A 19,581-nucleotide genomic window follows, 5' to 3' on the forward strand; every position below is an offset into this window, starting at 1 on the left:
GACATTGGGCCAATCACCAGGAGACAGTGAGTTCTAGTCATGTGTTAGGCATGAAAGCCAACTGGGTGATTTTGGGTCAACCATCAGGAGATACTGAGTTCTAGTCATGTCTTAAGCATGAAAGCCAACTGGGTGATTTGGGGTCAACTACCAAGAGATAGTGAGCTCTAGTCCTGCTTTAGCCATGAAAGCCAACTGGATGACATTGGGCCAATCACCAGGAGACAGTGAGTTCTAGTCATGTGTTAGGCATGAAAGCCAACTGGGTGATTTTGGGTCAACCATCAGGAGATACTGAGTTCTAGTCATGTCTTAAGCATGAAAGCCAACTGGGTGATTTGGGGTCAACTACCAAGAGATAGTGAGCTCTAGTCCTGCTTTAGCCATGAAAGCCAACTGGATGACATTGGGCCAATCACCAGCAGACAGTGAGTTCTAGTCATGTGTTAGGCATGAAAGCCAACTGGGTGATTTTGGGTCAACCATCAGGAGATACTGAGTTCTAGTCATGTCTTAAGCATGAAAGCCAACTGGGTGATTTGGGGTCAACTACCAAGAGATAGTGAGCTCTAGTCCTGCTTTAGCCATGAAAGCCAACTGGATGACATTGGGCCAATCACCAGGAGACAGTGAGTTCTAGTCATGTGTTAGGCATGAAAGCCAACTGGGTGATTTTGGGTCAACCATCAGGAGATACTGAGTTCTAGTCATGTCTTAAGCATGAAAGCCAACTGGGTGATTTGGGGTCAACTACCAAGAGATAGTGAGCTCTAGTCCTGCTTTAGCCATGAAAGCCAACTGGATGACATTGGGCCAATCACCAGCAGACAGTGAGTTCTAGTCATGTGTTAGGCATGAAAGCCAACTGGGTGATTTTGGGTCAACCATCAGGAGATACTGAGTTCTAGTCATGTCTTAAGCATGAAAGCCAACTTGGTGATTTGGGGTCAACTACCAAGAGATAGTGAGCTCTAGTCCTGCTTTAGCCATGAAAGCCAACTGGATGACATTGGGCCAATCACCAGGAGACAGTGAGTTCTAGTCATGTGTTAGGCATGAAAGCCAACTGCGTGATTTTGGGTCAACCATCAGGAGATACTGAGTTCTAGTCATGTCTTAAGCATGAAAGCCAACTGGGTAATTTGGGGTCAACTACCAAGAGATAGTGAGCTCTAGTCCTGCTTTAGCCATGAAAGCCAACTGGATGACATTGGGCCAATCACCAGGAGACGGTGAGTTCTAGTCATGTGTTAGGCATGAAAGCCAACTGGGTGATTTTGGGTCAACCACCAGGAGATGAAGAGTTTTAGTCATGCTTTAGGCATGAAAAGCTGCTGGGTGATCTTGGGCCAGTCATTTCCTCTCAGCCCCAGGAAGGAGGCAATGCCAAACTACTTCTGAAAAAACTTGCAAAGAAAATTGCAGTGGTTTCTCCAAGCAGTCTCTGGGAACCAGAATCTTAGCCTGCCCAGAATCGGAATGGGGCAGGCAACGTATAAATATAACAAATAAATAAACTTAAAAAAATAAATCAGACATGATCGAATGAAATTTTTAAAAAATGCTTTCCTGTTTTATGCCTTTTAATATGGTAAGCCTGATGGAGCTGGGTGGTTGAAATCTTATACCTAAATAAAATAGAGAAACATTGGACTTTTTCCCATCCATAGACTGGTACAGAGAGAAGGGTGGAGGAGGGGTGGGAGGATGAAAAAGAGAAGAGAAGAAGAAAGGGGGAAGGGAGATCTGTCTGTGTGCTTTGCCCAACTCTAAAACCCCAATCCCTAAATTACAGCCTTAAAATATCCCTCAAGAACTAAATTATAATGTGCCAGGAGCCAGAAGTTGGAGACCTCGATCATGGAGAGAAGGATTAGATTTGGAGAAAGAGAGAGATGGGGAAGGAGGGAGGGAGGGAAAGAGAGAGAGAGAGAATATATGGAGTTCTTTTGATGTAAGTGGTGGATTAGAAACCAGGAGGGTGTGAGTTCTAGACTTGCCCTAAGCAAGGTGACTTTGAGCCAGTTACTAGGAAACAATGAGTTCTAGTCCCACTTTAGGCATGAAAGCCAGCTGTGTGTCTTTGGAGTCTGGACCAATCATCGGGAGGCTGTGAGTTCTAGTCCCACCTTAGGCATGAAGCCAATCAACTGGTTGGGTTATTTTGGGCCCTTAAGAACTCCAGTGATTTACTTATGGAGCACTGCAGGAAAGGTTGTAAAATCAGTCCAGTCACATGACCAACCCGTTTTATGACCATCAGAATCATGATGGGCAGGCTCCACTATAGTTGTAAGTTGTGCACTATCTATAATTCTTCTCTGCCCTATAGAAAGTAACATACAACTTGATTTCCAATATTTCTCCTGCATAGAATCTTCATGGAGGTAATCTATCTATATGGTCTATCTGTGTTCTATCTATCTATCTATCTATCTATCTATCTATCTATCTATCTATCTATATCTATCTATCTATCTATCTATCTATCTATCTATCTATCCATCCATCCATATCTATCTAATCTATCTATCCATCCATATCTGTCTATCCATCCATCCATCCATCCCTATCTATCTATCTATCTATCTATCCATCCATCTATCTAATCTATCTATCCATCCACATCTATCTATCCATCCATCCATCCATCCATCCATCCTTATCTATCTAATCTATCCATCCATATCCATATCCATATCCATATCCATATTCATATCCATATCCATCCATCCATCCATCCATCCATCCATCTATCTATCTATCTATCTATCTATCTATCTATCTCTCTATTTATCTATCTATCGATCCATCCATCCATCCATCCACCCACCCACCCATCTATCTATCTATCTATCTATCTATCTATCTATCTATCTATCTATCTATCTATCTATCTATCTCTACCTACCTACCTACCTATCATCCATCCATCCATTCATATCTATCTATCTATCTATCCATCCATCCATATCTATCTATCCATCCATCTATCCATCCATCCATCCATCTATCATCTATCTATCTATCTACCTACCTACCTATCATCCATCCATCCATACATCCACCTATTATCTCCCCCTCTCTCTCTCTCTCTATCTATCTATCATCCATCCATCCATCCATCCCTATCTATCTATCTATCTACCTACCTATCACCCATCCATCCATCCATTCATATCTATCTATCTATCTATCTATCCATCCATATCTATCTATCCATCCATCCATCTCTATCCATCTCTATCCATCCATCCATCTATCATCTATCTATGTACCTACCTACCTACCTATCATCCATCCACCCACCCATCCACCTATTATCTGTCTGTCTCTCTCTCTGTCTCTCTCTATCTACCTACCTATCCTCCATCCATCCCTACCTATCTATCTATCTATCTATCTATCTATCTATCTATCTATCCATCCATCCATATCTATGTATCCATCCATATCTATCTATCCATCCATCCATCTCTATCTATCATCCATCCATCTCTATTTACCTATCTACCTATCTACATACCTACCTACCTATCATCCATCCATCCATCTAATCTATCTATCTATCCATCCAAATCTATCTATCCATCCATCCATCCATCCATCCTTATCTATCTAATCTATCTATCCATCCATATCCATATCCATATCCATATTCATATCCATATCCATATCCATATCCATATCCATATCCATCCATCCATCCATCCATCCATCCATCCATCCATCCATCTCTATCTATCTATCTCTCTATTTATCTATCTATCGATCCATCCATCCATCCATCCACCCACCCACCCATCTATCTATCTATCTATCTATCTATCTATCTATCTATCTACCTACCTATCATCCATCCATCCATTCATATCTATCTATCTATCTATCCATCCATCCATATCTATCTATCCATCCATCTCTATCCATCCATCCATCCATCTATCATCTATCTATCTACCTACCTACCTACCTATCATCCATCCATCCATTCATATCTATCTATCTATCAATCCATCCATCCATATCTATCTATCCATCCATCCATCTCTATCCATCCATCCATCCATCCATCCATCTATCATCTATCTATCTATCTACCTAGCTACCTATCATCCATCCATCCATCCATCCACCTATTATCTCCCTCTCTCTCTCTCTCTATCTACCTATCATCCATCCATCCATCCATCCCTATCTATCTATCTACCTACCTACCTACCTACCTATCACCCATCCATCCATTCATATCTATCTATCTATCTATCTATCTATCTATCTATCTATCTATCTATCTATCTATCTATCCATATCTATCTATCCATCCATCCATCTCTATCCATCTCTATCCATCCATCCATCTATCATCTATCTATCTACCTACCTACCTACCTATCATCCATCCACCCACCCATCCACCTATTATCTGTCTGTCTCTCTCTCTGTCTCTCTCTATCTACCTACCTATCCTCCATCCATCCCTATCTATCTATCTATCTATCTATCTATCTATCTATCTATCTATCCATCCATCCATATCTATGTATCCATCTATATCTATCTATCCATCCATCCATCTCTATCTATCATCCATCCATCTCTATCTACCTATCTACCTACTTACCTATCATCCATCCATATCTATCTATCTATCTATCTATCTATCTATCTATCTATCTATCTATCATCATTCTATCTATCTATCTATCTATCTATCTATCTATCTATCCATATCTATCTATCCATCCATCCATCTCTATCTATCATCCATCCATCTCTATCTACCTATCTACCTATCTACCTACCTATCATCCATCCATCCATATCTATCTATCTATCTATTTACCTATCTATCTATCATCTTTCTATCTATCTATCTATCTATCTATCTATCTATCTATCTACCTACCTACCTACCTACCTACCTTCATCCATCCATATCTATCTATCTATCTATCTATCTATCTATCTATCTATCTATCTATCTATCTATCTACCTACCTACCTACCTACCTACCTACCTATCACCCATCCATATCTATCTATCTATCTATCTATCTATCTATCTATCTATCTATCTATCTATCTATCTATCTATCTATCCATCCATCCATATCTATGTATCCATCCATATCTATCTATCCATCCATCCATCTCTATCTATCATCCATCCATCTCTATTTACCTATCTACCTATCTACATACCTACCTACCTATCATCCATCCATCCATCTAATCTATCTATCTATCCATCCAAATCTATCTATCCATCCATCCATCCATCCATCCTTATCTATCTAATCTATCTATCCATCCATATCCATATCCATATCCATATTCATATCCATATCCATATCCATATCCATATCCATATCCATCCATCCATCCATCCATCCATCCATCCATCCATCCATCTCTATCTATCTATCTCTCTATTTATCTATCTATCGATCCATCCATCCATCCATCCACCCACCCACCCATCTATCTATCTATCTATCTATCTATCTATCTATCTATCTATCTACCTACCTATCATCCATCCATCCATTCATATCTATCTATCTATCTATCTATCTATCTATCCATCCATATCATCTATCCATCCATCTCTATCCATCCATCCATCCATCTATCATCTATCTATCTACCTACCTACCTACCTATCATCCATCCATCCATTCATATCTATCTATCTATCAATCCATCCATCCATATCTATCTATCCATCCATCCATCTCTATCCATCCATCCATCCATCCATCCATCTATCATCTATCTATCTATCTACCTAGCTACCTATCATCCATCCATCCATCCATCCACCTATTATCTCCCTCTCTCTCTCTCTATCTACCTATCATCCATCCATCCATCCATCCCTATCTATCTATCTACCTACCTACCTACCTACCTATCACCCATCCATCCATTCATATCTATCTATCTATCTATCTATCTATCTATCTATCTATCTATCTATCTATCCATATCTATCTATCCATATCTATCTATCCATCCATATCTCTATCCATCTCTATCCATCCATCCATCTATCATCTATCTATCTACCTACCTACCTACCTATCATCCATCCACCCACCCATCCACCTATTATCTGTCTGTCTCTCTCTGTCTCTCTCTATCTACCTACCTATCCTCCATCCATCCCTATCTATCTATCTATCTATCTATCTATCTATCTATCTATCTATCCATCCATCCATATCTATGTATCCATCTATATCTATCTATCCATCCATCCATCTCTATCTATCATCCATCCATCTCTATCTACCTATCTACCTACTTACCTATCATCCATCCATATCTATCTATCTATCTATCTATCTATCTATCTATCTATCTATCTATCATCATTCTATCTATCTATCTATCTATCTATCTATCTATCTATCTATCTATCTATCTATCTATCTATCTATCCATATCTATCTATCCATCCATCCATCTCTATCTATCATCCATCCATCTCTATCTACCTATCTATCTACCTACCTATCTATCTATCCTATCTATCTATCTATCCATCTATCTACCTATCTATCTATCATCTTTCTATCTATCTATCTATCTATCTATCTATCTATCTATCTATCTATCTACCCTACCTACCTACCTACCTACCTTCATCCATCCATATCTATCTATCTATCTATCTATCTATCTATCTATCTATCTATCTATCTATCTATCTACTCCTACCTACCTACCTACCTACCTATCACCCATCCATATCTATCTATCTATCTATCTATCTATCTATCTATCTATCTATCTATCTATCTACCTACCTACCTACCTACCTACCTATCACCCATCCATATCTATCTATCTATCTATCTATCTATCTATCTATCTATCTATCTATCTACCTACCTACCTACCTACCTACCTACCTACCTACCTACCTTCATCCATCCATATCGGTCTGTCTGTCTGTCTATCTATCTATCTATCTATCTATCTATCTATCTATCTATCTATCTATCTATCTATCTACCTACCTACCTACCTACCTACCTACCTATCATCCATCCATATCTATCTATCTATCTATCTATCTATCTATCTATCTATCTATCTATCTATCTATCTATCATCTATCATCTATCTATCTATCAAAATAGAAAATGTGGTGAAATAATCAAGGAAAGAAGCAACCTGGAATTAAGGGGAAACTTGCTCATAGTGAGGACAATTAACAAGTGGAACAAAAGTCGCCTTCAGAAATTGTGATGGGGGCTCCATCACTGGAGGTTTTTAACAGGATACTGGACAGCCAATTTTCTGAAATTGTATAGGGTCTCCTGCTGGAGCAGGGGGTTGGACTAGAAGACCTCCCAGGCCCCTCTCAACTCTATTCTGATTAACCAAGAGTTGTAAAGGACTTGATGGCATAACCAATCAATCTGTCCTACACTGAAATGTCAGCAGGATCACTTTATCCAATCCAATAATCCGTCCTTCACTCCTTACAATCTGGTTTATAGGCCAGGTGTGTCAACACAAAATTTCTTTTGGTTCCACATCTCCAGTATCTGTTTGTTTGTTTGATGCTGGGGACATCTGTGTATCATAGATAAATATTTTTCTCTGTTACACCCATTTACAGGAAGAAATACAAGTAATTCTCGACTTACAACCACAATTGGACCCAAATATTTTGTTGGTAAGGTTACCCCATTTTACAGCTTCTTTTGCCACTTTTGTTAAGTGAATTGCTGCAGTCGTTAAATTAGGAACACGGTTGTTAAGTGAATCTGGCTTCCCCGTTGACTTTGCTTGTCAGAAGGTCGCAAAAGGGGATCACATGACCCCAAGATGTTGCAATCGTCATAAATACGAGTCAGTTGTCAAACATCCAAATGTAAAGCACATGACCATGGAAATGCTGCCATGGTCATATGTGTGAACAATGGTCAAAAGTCACTTTTTTCAGTTGTAACTTTGAACAGTCACTAAAGGAATTTTTGTTAAGTCCTGGAATATCTGTATGGTCTTTTTCCTGAAAATTGGTACTTTTGCCTTACTCCCATCAAGAAAAATAGGAGGAGGGAGGAGTACTAGGTATGTTTATTGCATTAAATTGTTTATAAAAATAATAAGGATGTTAGAATAGAATAGATTTGGAAGGGACCTTAGAGGTCATTTAGACCAGGGGTTGCCAACCTTTTGGACATCAGGGACCACCAAACTCATAATTTTAAATCCCACGGATCAGAGACCCTGGGAAAATCCTCCAAAAAGTCTGCAGGAAAATTCCCCACCCCGTTTTCCTACCGATCGATCGTTCTTTATTTGGGATGACAGGATACCGTCTCCAGCTCCATTCTCAGGGGGAGAGACTTTTGGCTTCATGCAAGGAAAGCAGCAGAAGCTGCAGAAGTCTTTCTTTCTCTTCCCCAAACTCTGCCAGAAATGAATCTTTGCCAGCGCAGCCTCTTGGAGCAGGAGGCCTTGCAGGGACCCAAAGACTCATTTCAGGTGGAGTTTGCGGGAGAGAAAGAAAGACTTTTGCTGCTTTCCTTGTGTGCAGCCAAAAACAGAAGAAGAAAGAAGCGGAAAGAAGCAGCCCGGTGGCCAGGCCAGGTGCAAGGGGGCAAATTCCCCCCCCCTCTGCCCTTTCCCCCCCTCCCCTCATTACTCCGTGCTGTTCTCAACGCAAGCGACGTGAGCCTTGTGTTCCCGTGGGCCATGTGGGTGATGCAGCCTTGTGTTCCCGCGCAGCCTGGATTAATTGCTATGCGGGGGACATTTCTCTGCGGACCACCAATATATCCAAACCTGCAGTGTTGGAGCGCCCACAATTTCTGGAGGCAAGTTGTTCCACTGGTTAATTGTCCTCACTGTTAGGAGTTAATTCCCGGTTGCTTCTCTCCTTGATTCAATTTCATCCATTGTTTTTTGTCTGGCCTTCTGGTGTCAGCCTGTCAAATATTTATAAATTTATTAATTTGTTTAAAAAGGTAAAGTACACCATGAAAACATACACATATATACTTCCACCATATGAAAAATATTCTGAGGGCTTCTGCACATGCCAATTCCTTCGATATGTAGCTCTTGATCAGGGATTCTCAACAATGCTAACTTTAAGACTTGTGGACTTCAGCTCCCAGACTGGCTGGGGAATTCTGGGAGTTGAAGTCCACTGGATTTAAAATATATTTCTTTATATAAGGCTGTTTTGTCTCTCAGTGTGGTGCACAGGGGAGAAATGAGCTCAACTTTCAAACATTCATTAACACGAGACTATAAAAAGTGGCTTATGACTCTCTTACAACCATTGAGAATGCCCAAGGTCACGTGATCAAAATCCAGAGGCTTAACAACTCGTTCCTATATACGACCATGGCCGTGTCCCAGGGAGGGGGGGCTCACAGGTTTTCCCCCCCGTGGGCACACAAGCAAAGTCAACCATTGAGCCAGACTCACTCAACAACCGCGTTACTCCCAGCTGCATGGATTCACTTGGCCAGGCAAGCCGTAAAGCAGAGCAAACTTCACTTAACAACTGTCCTGCTTAGCAACAGACGTTTTGGTTGTAGGCTGAGGACTGCCTGTAAATCAGAACCTCTGGCCTGGTTTGGGTCAGCCTTTCAAGAGACCCTTTCTGACAAGGTATACGCGAGGAGAAGCAATTTCTCAATCTTTTTTCCCCGGCTACAAGAAACAAATCCAGCGACGACAAGCAAATTCCAGCTGCTTCGTCTAACTCTCCAGTGAGTTGCACTGGCAAAGCTGGGCGTAGCCGGTTAAGGGAGGTTTCCACACTAGCAACCACCTTCCTTCTGACATGCCCCCTTTTTTTTTTGCTAAAGATTACACAGCAGCTGGTGCCAGCCTGAAAACTGAAAAGGCAGCTTGCAGAGTGGTTTGGAGGCAGGTGGGCAGGACCATCCAGAAACCCAGAATAATCTGGACTGTAAAGTAAGCTAAATTTCCTAGGTCGTTTTTGAGAAGGAAGGGGAAAAAAAGGGAACAAAAAAACTTAACTTGCTTTGATTCTATTTATGTATTGATCTGTTTTGCTGTGTGGCCAGATCACCAAATTATGCAGGAGAAAATTGCATTCTTTTCTTTCTCTTAAAGTAGCTCAACTCTGGAATTAGGGATTTGAAAAGGCTTCTCTCCCCACCAGAGAGATTGTTTACAATTGGCATTTCCTGTTGAATTTAGGATTGCCATTTTTTTTTCCCTGGAGGTATTGTTCCTATTTCAGGCTGGAATTGGGGATGTAAATTGATATTTTTCTCTTCGTAAAGGATTGACGTTCCTTTAACTTTGCAAACTGTCTCTTGCTTGAAAGAGGCAAAATAGCGGGTGAAAAATTGCCTTCCACAGTATTTGCACAGTACAATAAAAGGAAGATTGGGTTGGCTGGTTTTGTGGTTAGCTGTGGGGTATGAAGCGAGCACCACTGACGTTTCAGCCTATTGTCAAAGCCAGACAGTTGGATTATCTGAATAACTGGGTATGTTTCATTTAATTCATGATATGCAAACCTAAATTAAAAATCTTCTTTCTTTTCTTCTTTCCTTCTTTCTTTTTTCTGTCTGTCTGTCTGTCTTTCTTTCTCTATCTATGTCTTTTGGTCTTTTGGTCTTTCTTTCTGTCTGTCTGTCTTTTTCTTTCTTTTTTCTATCTTCTTTGTCTATCTTTCCTTCCTTCCTTTCTATCCATTTATCTGTCTGTCTGTCTTTCTTTGTCTGTTTTTCAGTCTTTCTTTCTTTCTTTCTTTCTTTCTTTCTTTCTTTCTTTCTTTCTTTCTTTCTTTCTTTCTAAATATTTTTTCCAAGGTTTGAAATGGGTTGCTTTTCCAAACCAGCGTTAGATATGGACACAATCTAGATTTGACTTTTTGCTGGTGCATACAGTAAAAATTGCTCTTCCTTTCACCCACCAAGTAATTATCTCTTGTACCGTTCATTGTGAATGACTCATTTGACTTGTGGCAGAAGCTCAAATTGAGTTAAAGTTTTTTTTAACCTCAAGATGTAAGGAGAAGAAATGGTTCTTTGGGTCAATTCTTTTTTGTCCTTAATTGATTAACAGCGTATCAGAGCTGAGGTTTCACACAAAACAGTTTAAGTGCAGAACTGCAATTCTAGCAGACCTAGAACCAGATTTTTTGACGTAGCAGTTTTTCACTTACATATCATATTAATACTTGAGAAGCAAAATACGGAAAGGCCTTGATTTTACCTTTGTGATTTTCCTGAATATGTTTTCTTCAACCTAACACCCCCAGACCCACCCCCAGTGGCATTGAGATCCCAAAATTAATAAAAGTTGTAAGCAGTGGTTGGGAAATATGGAAGGTATCAGGACAGATGCACTTGATTTAACAGAACAACAGGAGTTGGAAGGGACCCTGGAGGTCTTCTAGTCCAACCCCCTACTCAAGCAAGAGACCCTACACCATTCCAGACAAATGGTTAACCAATCTCTTCTTAAAAACTTCCAGTATTGGAGCTTCCACAACTTCTGGAGGTAAGAAGTCCCACTGATTAATTGTTCTGACTATCAGGAAATTTCTCCTTAAATTCCTGGTTGCTTCTCTCCTTGATTAGTTTCCACCTGTTGCTTCCTGTCCTGCCCTCCGGTGCTTTGGAGAATAGCTTGACTCCCTCTTCTTTGGGGCAGCCCCTCAACTATTGGAAGACTGCTATTTAAGCCAGCACTAGCTGAGATCTACAGCTGCTTTCTGCTAAAAAGAGGAAGTCAGGTGCATTTATTGCTAACAAAGGAAATGCTCTTTTGTTAAAGAAAATATTGACCTAGAGAAAACGGAGCTGATTTTTCCCATCATGTCTTTAGGGCAGAGCTTGGCTGAGCAACTCTTGGTAAACTTTGCCTTTTTATCACCACAAAATTCCCTGATGAAATGACAACAATGCCTACCTATTTTTCATCAACGTCATTGCTGGAACAGAAAGGAAGGATTTAGGTAGTCCTCGACTTATCATCAATTTTTTAGTGAATGTTCAAAGTTACAATGGTGCTTAAAAAAGGGATCTTACAATGATCCTTTCACTTATGACCATTGCCATAACCCTATGGTCATAGAATCAAGATCACATGAAGTGTTAATACCACTTTATAATGCCTTGGTAAGGCGTCATTTGGAATATTTGCATCCAGGTTTGGTCGCCACGATGTAAAAAAGATGTTGAGACTCTAGAAAGAGTGCAGGGAAGAGCTATGAAGAGGATTTATAGCATCCGACAGTCATATGACTGTGCTCTACGATGGCTTTGCCAAAAACTGGGAGTTAACTTTTTGGAGCAAAAATTATTGAATGCAACATTCATTTAGTGACCTCCACAAAACAATAATGAAATTGGACTGGTCAATTTATGACAGTGATGACTTAGGACCATAATGAGCAGGCTCCATTGAGGTCATATGTCAAGGACTACCTGATTGGAAGAGATTAAATACAACAGATGCAGATTCAAATATAATGAGTATTGCATTGAGTTTTGGTTGCCACGATGTCAAAAAGATGTTGAGACTCTAGAAAGAGTGCAGAGAAGAGCAACAAGGATGATTAGGGGACACTGGAGGCTAAAACATATGAAGAGCGGTTACAGGAATTGGATATATCTAGTTTAATGAAAAGAAGGACTAGGGGAGACACGATAGCAGTCTTCCAATATTTGAGGGGCTGCCCTCCCAAAAAGGGAGCCATGCTATTCTCCAAAGCACTGAAGGCAGGACAAGAAGCAACAGATGGAAACTAATCAAAGAGAGATCCAATCTAGAAATAAGGAGACACTTAGTAATAGTTGGAACAATTAATCACTGGAACAACTTGTCTTTGGAAGTGGTGGGTTCTCCAACACTGGAAGTTTTTAAGAAGAGCTTGGACAGCCATTTGTCTCACATAGTATAGACTCTTGCCTCGCACAGCAGGTTGGACTAGAAGACCTTCAAAGTCCCTTCCAATGTCCAAAGTTCCAGTGTCCTGAAATCACATGATCGCCATTGGTGACTTTTCTCGCTGTCTCACTTAATGATCGCACAACAACAAAAAAAGATCATAACATGGAGCATGACCCACTTAACAACTGCCTCGCTTAGGGTGGAAGTTTGAGTCCCAATTGTGGTCATAAGTCAAGGACCACTTGTAGTCTATGGAAATATTTTACGAAGAATGGTGGTAGTCCAGAGACTTCCAAGGAGGGAGGGTCATCATCGGAATATTTGAAGAGAACTTCAAACACGATTCACTTTGACTCATATCAGGATCCAGAGTTTGTTTTTGGCTGGTTGGATATTTTTGCATATCTTAAGGGAAAACAAAGCCAGGTGGTTTAGAACAGGGCTCTCCAACCTTGGTAACTTCAAGCTTGGTGGACTTCAACTCCCAGAATTCCCCAGCCAGCATTGCAATTCTGGGCGTTGAAGTCCACCAAGCTTGAAGTTACCAAGGTTGGAGAGCCCTGGTTTAGAAGGAGACACAAACCAGGCCTGGAGAACTTCTGGCCCTGACCCAGATGGTCCAGAGTGGCTTTCATGATTTTGTCTTCACATCGTCCTCTACTCCTGAGATACAGCTGATCAGCAGAAGAAGAATTGGACCAGCCAGAAGGAAAGACCATAATTTAATTCCTGTCCCATCTTTGCCTGTTGAAAAATAACTCCGCGATCTACCATTTACCACTCTCAACTCTTCAAATCCCTCCACTTCCTACCGTGTGAATATCCAAAGGGTATCAGGCCTGACCATCTCTCTCTCTCTGCTGGGACTTCTGTTTCCGATCTGTATACAGGCATCCCTTAACTCGGGGTCTCCAACCTTGGCCACTTTAAGACTTGTGGACTTCCACTCCCAGAATTCCTCCGCCAACAAAGCAGTATAAAGCTGGCTGAGGAATGCTGGGAGTTGAAGTCCACAAGTCTTAAAGTCGCCAAGGTTGGGAACCCCTGCCTTAGCTTACAACCGGTTGTTCAGTGACCATTTGAAGTTACACAGCATGGGAAAAAGCGTTTTTCACACAACCATTGCAGCCTCCCTGTGGTCACGTGATCCCTGTGGTCACGTGATCCTTGTCTCACAACAGTTCCCTTAGTGCCCGTTCAAAGTTATTGAGAAAAGTGACTGATGACCTTTTGCAACCACCCCAGAGTCACGGGAGTTACATTCAGATAGCAATAGCGCTTAAGACTTATATACTGCTTTATAGTGCTTTACAGCCCTTTCAAAACAGTTTACAGAGTCAGCCTCTTGTCCCCAACAATCTGGGTCCTCATTTTACCCACTTCGAAAGGATAGAAGTCTGAGTCAACCTGGAGCCTGGTGCGATTCGATCTGCCAAACTGCAGTAGGAGTAGCTTGCAGTATGTCCTCTAACCACTGCGCCACTGAGGCTCATATAGTCAAATGTTTGACAACTGATTCACATTTATGACGGTCGTAGTGTGCCTGGGTCACATGATCCCCTTTGGTGATCTGCTGACAAGCAAAGTCTAATTGGAGAAACCACATTCACTTAACAATCGAGTTACTAATTTAGCAACTGCAGGCAGCGTGGGATTCTACTGGTTTGGACCCGTTCGGGTGAACCGGATGTTAAATTTACATCTGGTTCGCTGAACCAGTAGTTGAACTGACCAGCTGGCCCCGCCCTGCCCCTCCCTTCCCAGGAGTCTCCACATGGCACGTTTTGGATGCAGGTAAGTGCAGGGACCACCACGAGGATCTGGGAGAGCGAAAAACGGGCCAAACCGGAAGTTCCGGAAGTCCAGAAACACGCTTGTTTCCAGCTTCTGGTGAGCCTCTGGAGCCCGAGGAGGCCATTTGCACCCTCCCAGAGGCCTGAGGGAAACCTCCGGATCCTGGGAAAGGTGAAAAACAGCCCTCCTGAAAGTTCTGGTAGGCCACACCCGCCACAGCCACCCAGTCACTGGGCAGCGAACCAGTTGCTGAGATTTTTGAATCTCACCCCTGACTGCAAGGATTCACTTAACAAATGGGGCAACAAAAGTCATAAAATAGGGCAAAACTCACTGAACAAATTTCTCACTTAGCAACATAAATTTTGGGCTCAATTGTGGTCCTAAGTTGAGGATCGCTTGAATCAGGCCTTACAGTAATCCCTCTGTGTTGGGACTTCTTCTGTTTCTGATCTATATCTCTCACTTCTTATCTCTTCCTCCATCAGGGTCTTGTAGGGTATGCCGATATTTCAATGTGCCACAATCGTGTTTTCCTGAATCTCAAAGGCCTCCATTTCCCAGGCGTTTCCCTGCAAACAATCTTTGCAGTCTTCCTTCACACGTCTTTCTCTGCCGCCCTCTGACAACGCCTGACTTTTATCCTTGGTGATGGAAAGTGATCACTGCAGCCTCCTCCTCCTCCTCTCTGATTCTCCATAACCTTGTAAACGGTGCCTCATACCAAAAGACACCAACTTTTCTGGTCCGATCAATCAGAATCGAGCTGGAAGGGACCTCAGAGGTCTTCTAGTCTAACTCCTTGCTCAAGGAGGAGACCCGCCTATACCCATTTCAGAGAAGAGGCTGTTTGGTCTCTTCTTAAAAACCTCCAGTGATGGAGAAGCCAGAACTTCTGGAGACAATTTCTATTCCACTGGTTAATTGTTCTCACGGTTTCTTCTTAATTGCAGGTTGCTTCTCTCCTTGATGAGTTTCCATCTATTGTTTCTTGTGCTTTGGAAAATAAGCTGAACCCCTCTTCTTTGTGTTGTTGTTGTTAGTTGCGAAGTCATGTCCGACCCATCGCAACCAACCCCATGAACAATATTCCTCCAGCCATCCTGTCCTCTACCATCCCGCGGAGACCATTAAAGCTCACGCCAACTGCTTCAATAAGTCCATCCAGCCACCTCCTTCTCCGCCGTCCCTTTCTTCTTCTATTGCCCTCAACTGTTCCCAGCATTTGGCTCTTCTCCAGGGAGTCCTTCCTTCCTTCTCGTGAGGTGGCCAAAGTCTTTGAGTTTCAGCTTCAGGATCTGGCCTTCTAAAGAGCAGTCAGGGTTGATCTCCTCTCGGACTGACCGGTTGGATCTCTTTGCAGTCCAAGGGACTCACAGGCGTCTTCTCCTCCAACACCAGAGTTCAAAGGCCTCCATTCTTTGGTGCTCAGCCTTTCTTATGGTCCAACTTTCACAGCCATACATTGCAACGGGGAAAACCATAGCCTTGACTATATGCACTTTTGTTGGCAGGGTGATGTCTCTGCTTTTTAGTATGCTGTCTAGATCTTCTTTGTGGCAGCCCCTCAAATATTGGAAGACTGCTGTCATGTCTCCCCTGGTCTTTCTTTTCTCTAGACTAGCCAGGCCCAGTTCCTGCAACCGTTCTTCATATGTTTTAGTCTCCAGGCCTTTAATCGTCTTAGTTGCTCTTCTCTGCGCTTTTTCCAAAGTCTCAGCATCTTTTTTGTAATGTGAAAAATCCCATGGGATTATTTTCCCTCTGGCCAACATCTAAGCAGGAATAGGGATGAAATGAGAATTAACAGTGAAAGAGGGTTGTGTGGTGCACTATTTTTATGGATTAGCTTGTGACAACACTTAATCTGCATTTCTGTCACATCTAACAAGCAGAGGAATGGGTTCTCAGGAGTGAAATCTGGCCGATCGTTGGTATTATTCAGCCAGAGGGAAATTATTTGCAGTAGCTAATATACGTAGTTGTGGATCCTTAGAATGGAATGATTCCCGCCAGGAAAGACTCTTTAACCCAGCGTTTCTCAATGTTGGCAAGATCAAGATAGGTGGATTTCAACTCCCAAAATTCCCCAGCCAGCATAGCTGGCTGAGGAATTCTAGGAGTTGAAGTCCACCCATCTAAAACTTGAGAAAGTTTAAGAACAAAATTGCATATCTTATTTCCAAACTATCCTTTTTCAGGTGACTTCACCTACAGTTTGCATCACTGGCCATGTGAGCAGGAGCTCATAGGCTCTGTAGTCCAGCACTTCTGCAGGAAAAATGGCCCCATTTCTGATTCAAACTTTGTTCCTGGTCTTTTAAAAAACCCTCCTGGGGGACGTTTTCCCCCCTATATCACAAACTTTCCAAGCATGAGTATCAATCAAACATGTATATTTCCCTTTTCCTTATTTGGACTTTGAGCTCATAATTTTTCAGGATTGTGCCTTGTCCAAAAACTTGACAGGCCCTTGATGTATTCTGAGGACATTTGGCATTACATACCCAAGTTATTTATTAATGGAAAACCTTTCAATATGGTAATCTCTGAAGTATTTATTTTTGCAGTGAGAGAGATCAAGTGATTCATCATCAAAGAAAAGATATTCGGCTGTTTATTTCGCCAACGCTCTTATATATATATATTTTTTTTTTGAAAAGTTGCAAATGCTAAAAAGAGAAGCCAAATAAAAGCAGAGATCATCCCATTGTAGCTCCAATTTTGTGATAAGCCCTCGCCCCTAGGTGTTAAATTTGGAGAAACGATATAGACCAGGGTTTGTTTGTTTGTATTTTTATTTATTTGTATCCTGCCTAATTTTTTTTCCTTTCGAAATAAATCAAGATTATGAACATACCTAATACTCCTTCCTCTTCCTATTTTCCACACAACAACCCTGTGAGATGGGCCATGCTTAAGGCGGGACTAGAATTCATTGTCTCCTGGTGATTGGCCCAAAGTCATCCAGCCAGCTTTTGTACCTAGAGCGGGACTAGAATTCAACATTTGCTGGTGATTGGCCCAAAGTCTCTCAGCTTGCTTTCATGCCTAAGGTGGGACTAGAACTCATTGTCTCCTAGTGATTGGCCCAAAGTCACCCAGCTGCCTTTCATGCCTAAGGCGGGACTAGAACTCATTGTCTCCTAGTGATTGGCCCAAAGTCACCCAGCTGCCTTTCATGCCTAAGGCGGGACTAGAACTCATTGTCTCCTAGTGATTGGCCCAAAGTCTCTCAGCTTGCTTTCATGCCTAAGGCGGGACTAGAACTCATTGTCTCCTAGTGATTGGCCCAAAGTCACCCAGCCAGCTTTTGTACCTAAGGCGGGACTAGAACTCACCAACCCCTGGTTTCTAAACCAGCCTTTTCACCACTGCACCAAACTGGTTTTCCTACAATAAACTTTCCCGAGAGACCGCAACACTGTGGAAATTGACACTACACACAACGTACAATGACTTGTCCATTTGTTAGCAAGCCACCCTTTGTGTCACCCCAAAAGACAGGCAAAAAATGAATTCCTTCCAGGTCTACTGGTAAGGATGATCATAGGATGCGATGAAAAAAGACAATATGGCGGCCACATCAAAATGATCGATTCTCTTCACATTTTTGATATGTGATGCACATCATGTGTGAGGTGCATAAAAAACAAAACAAAAACAGACTAACAGAGTTGGAAGGGACTTTAGAGGTCTTCTAATTCAGCCCCTTGATCAAGTGGGAAAATCTATATCAGAGGTCTCCGAACTTGGCCACTTGAAGACTTGTGGACTTCAACTCCCAGAATTCTCCAGCCAGCTATGCTGGAGTTGAAGTCCACAAGTCTTGAAGTGGCCAAGTTTGGGGAAACCTGCCCTATATGATTTCAGACAAATGGTTGTCCGGTCCCTTCTTGAAAACTTCCAGTGTTGGAGCATTCACAGCTTCTGGAGGCAAGTTGTTCCACTGATTAATTGTTCTAAGTGGCAGGAAATTTCTCCTTAATTCCACAGTTGCTTCTTTCCTTGATTAGTTTCCATCCCTTGTTTCTTGTCCTGCCTTTGGGTGTTTTGGAGAGTAGATGGACCTCCTCTTCTCCATGACAGACCCTCAAATATTGGACTATTGTCACCATGTCACTCCTGGTCCTTCTTTTCATGAAACTAGTTTGCCATTGTGCCTTTAATGCCCGCTTCTCCTGAAAGTGGATTTGTTTGGAGACCTCTGTTTCTGCTTTTCACCTGAAAAGTGATTTCCCTGCAGGATAGAGGAAGTTGAATGCCTGGAGCCAATGAAGCAGAAAACCAGTTTTGTGTCTCAAGGCGAATTTTTCCTTGCGGGGGTGACATTCCAGTTAAGCCACAATAATCGCCTTTTCTTCTCTTTTCAGCCGCACCCAGTAACTTTCGTTTCTTGAGGTGGTGCGTGTTTGTTTTTGGGGTGAATTTGGGGAAGCTTTTAATTATGGCAAACATATTGCACTTCCTCCATTGGAGTTTTATTATCTGGCATGTTGGTGCCAGTTTTTTTTTTAAACTATAATTACCCTTGATATTATTATTCCAATGTGGTATTTATAGCTACCACTTCCTATGCAATTGCCCCTCAAAGGGGCTGACAATTAAAACAGATCCATGCAGCCTTAGAACACAATAGTCAAAAACACATTAGGAACTACCAATTAAAAGAATTTTCAAAAATTAAACCCAAAAGAGTTACTTCTCCCCCAAAAAAAAAAGGTGGATTATTTTTTTTCTATTTAAGCTTCTCTTTTGGGAAGGACTGAAGGAGAAATCTGGCACTTTTTTGGCTGAAGAATTGGATTGGGAAACAGCTTTTGTACAATGTATGTAGGTGCGTTTTTAATCTCATTATAACAGGAACAGAGTTGG

General features: G+C 41.7%; 1 protein-coding gene across 2 annotated transcripts in view; it reads left to right on the forward strand.

Annotated features, from left to right (window-relative positions):
- Positions 1 to 9,870: 9,870 nt before the first annotated feature.
- Positions 9,871 to 19,581, forward strand: part of VILL (villin like) — a 70,296-nt gene continuing 60,585 nt past the window's right edge. The window contains exon 1 of one of the 2 annotated variants that reach the window (XM_087916494.1): positions 9,871 to 10,498. The gene's annotated coding sequence lies outside the window, so the exon portion shown is untranslated. The remainder of the gene's footprint in view (positions 10,499 to 19,581) is intronic. The other variant, XM_087916493.1, reaches the window with a different exon arrangement.

This window comes from Pseudonaja textilis, chromosome Z (assembly GCF_049901715.1).
Source record: "Pseudonaja textilis isolate UNSWEBS1 chromosome Z, rPseTex1.2, whole genome shotgun sequence".
In the NCBI taxonomy this organism is placed as follows: Eukaryota; Metazoa; Chordata; class Lepidosauria; order Squamata; family Elapidae; genus Pseudonaja; species Pseudonaja textilis.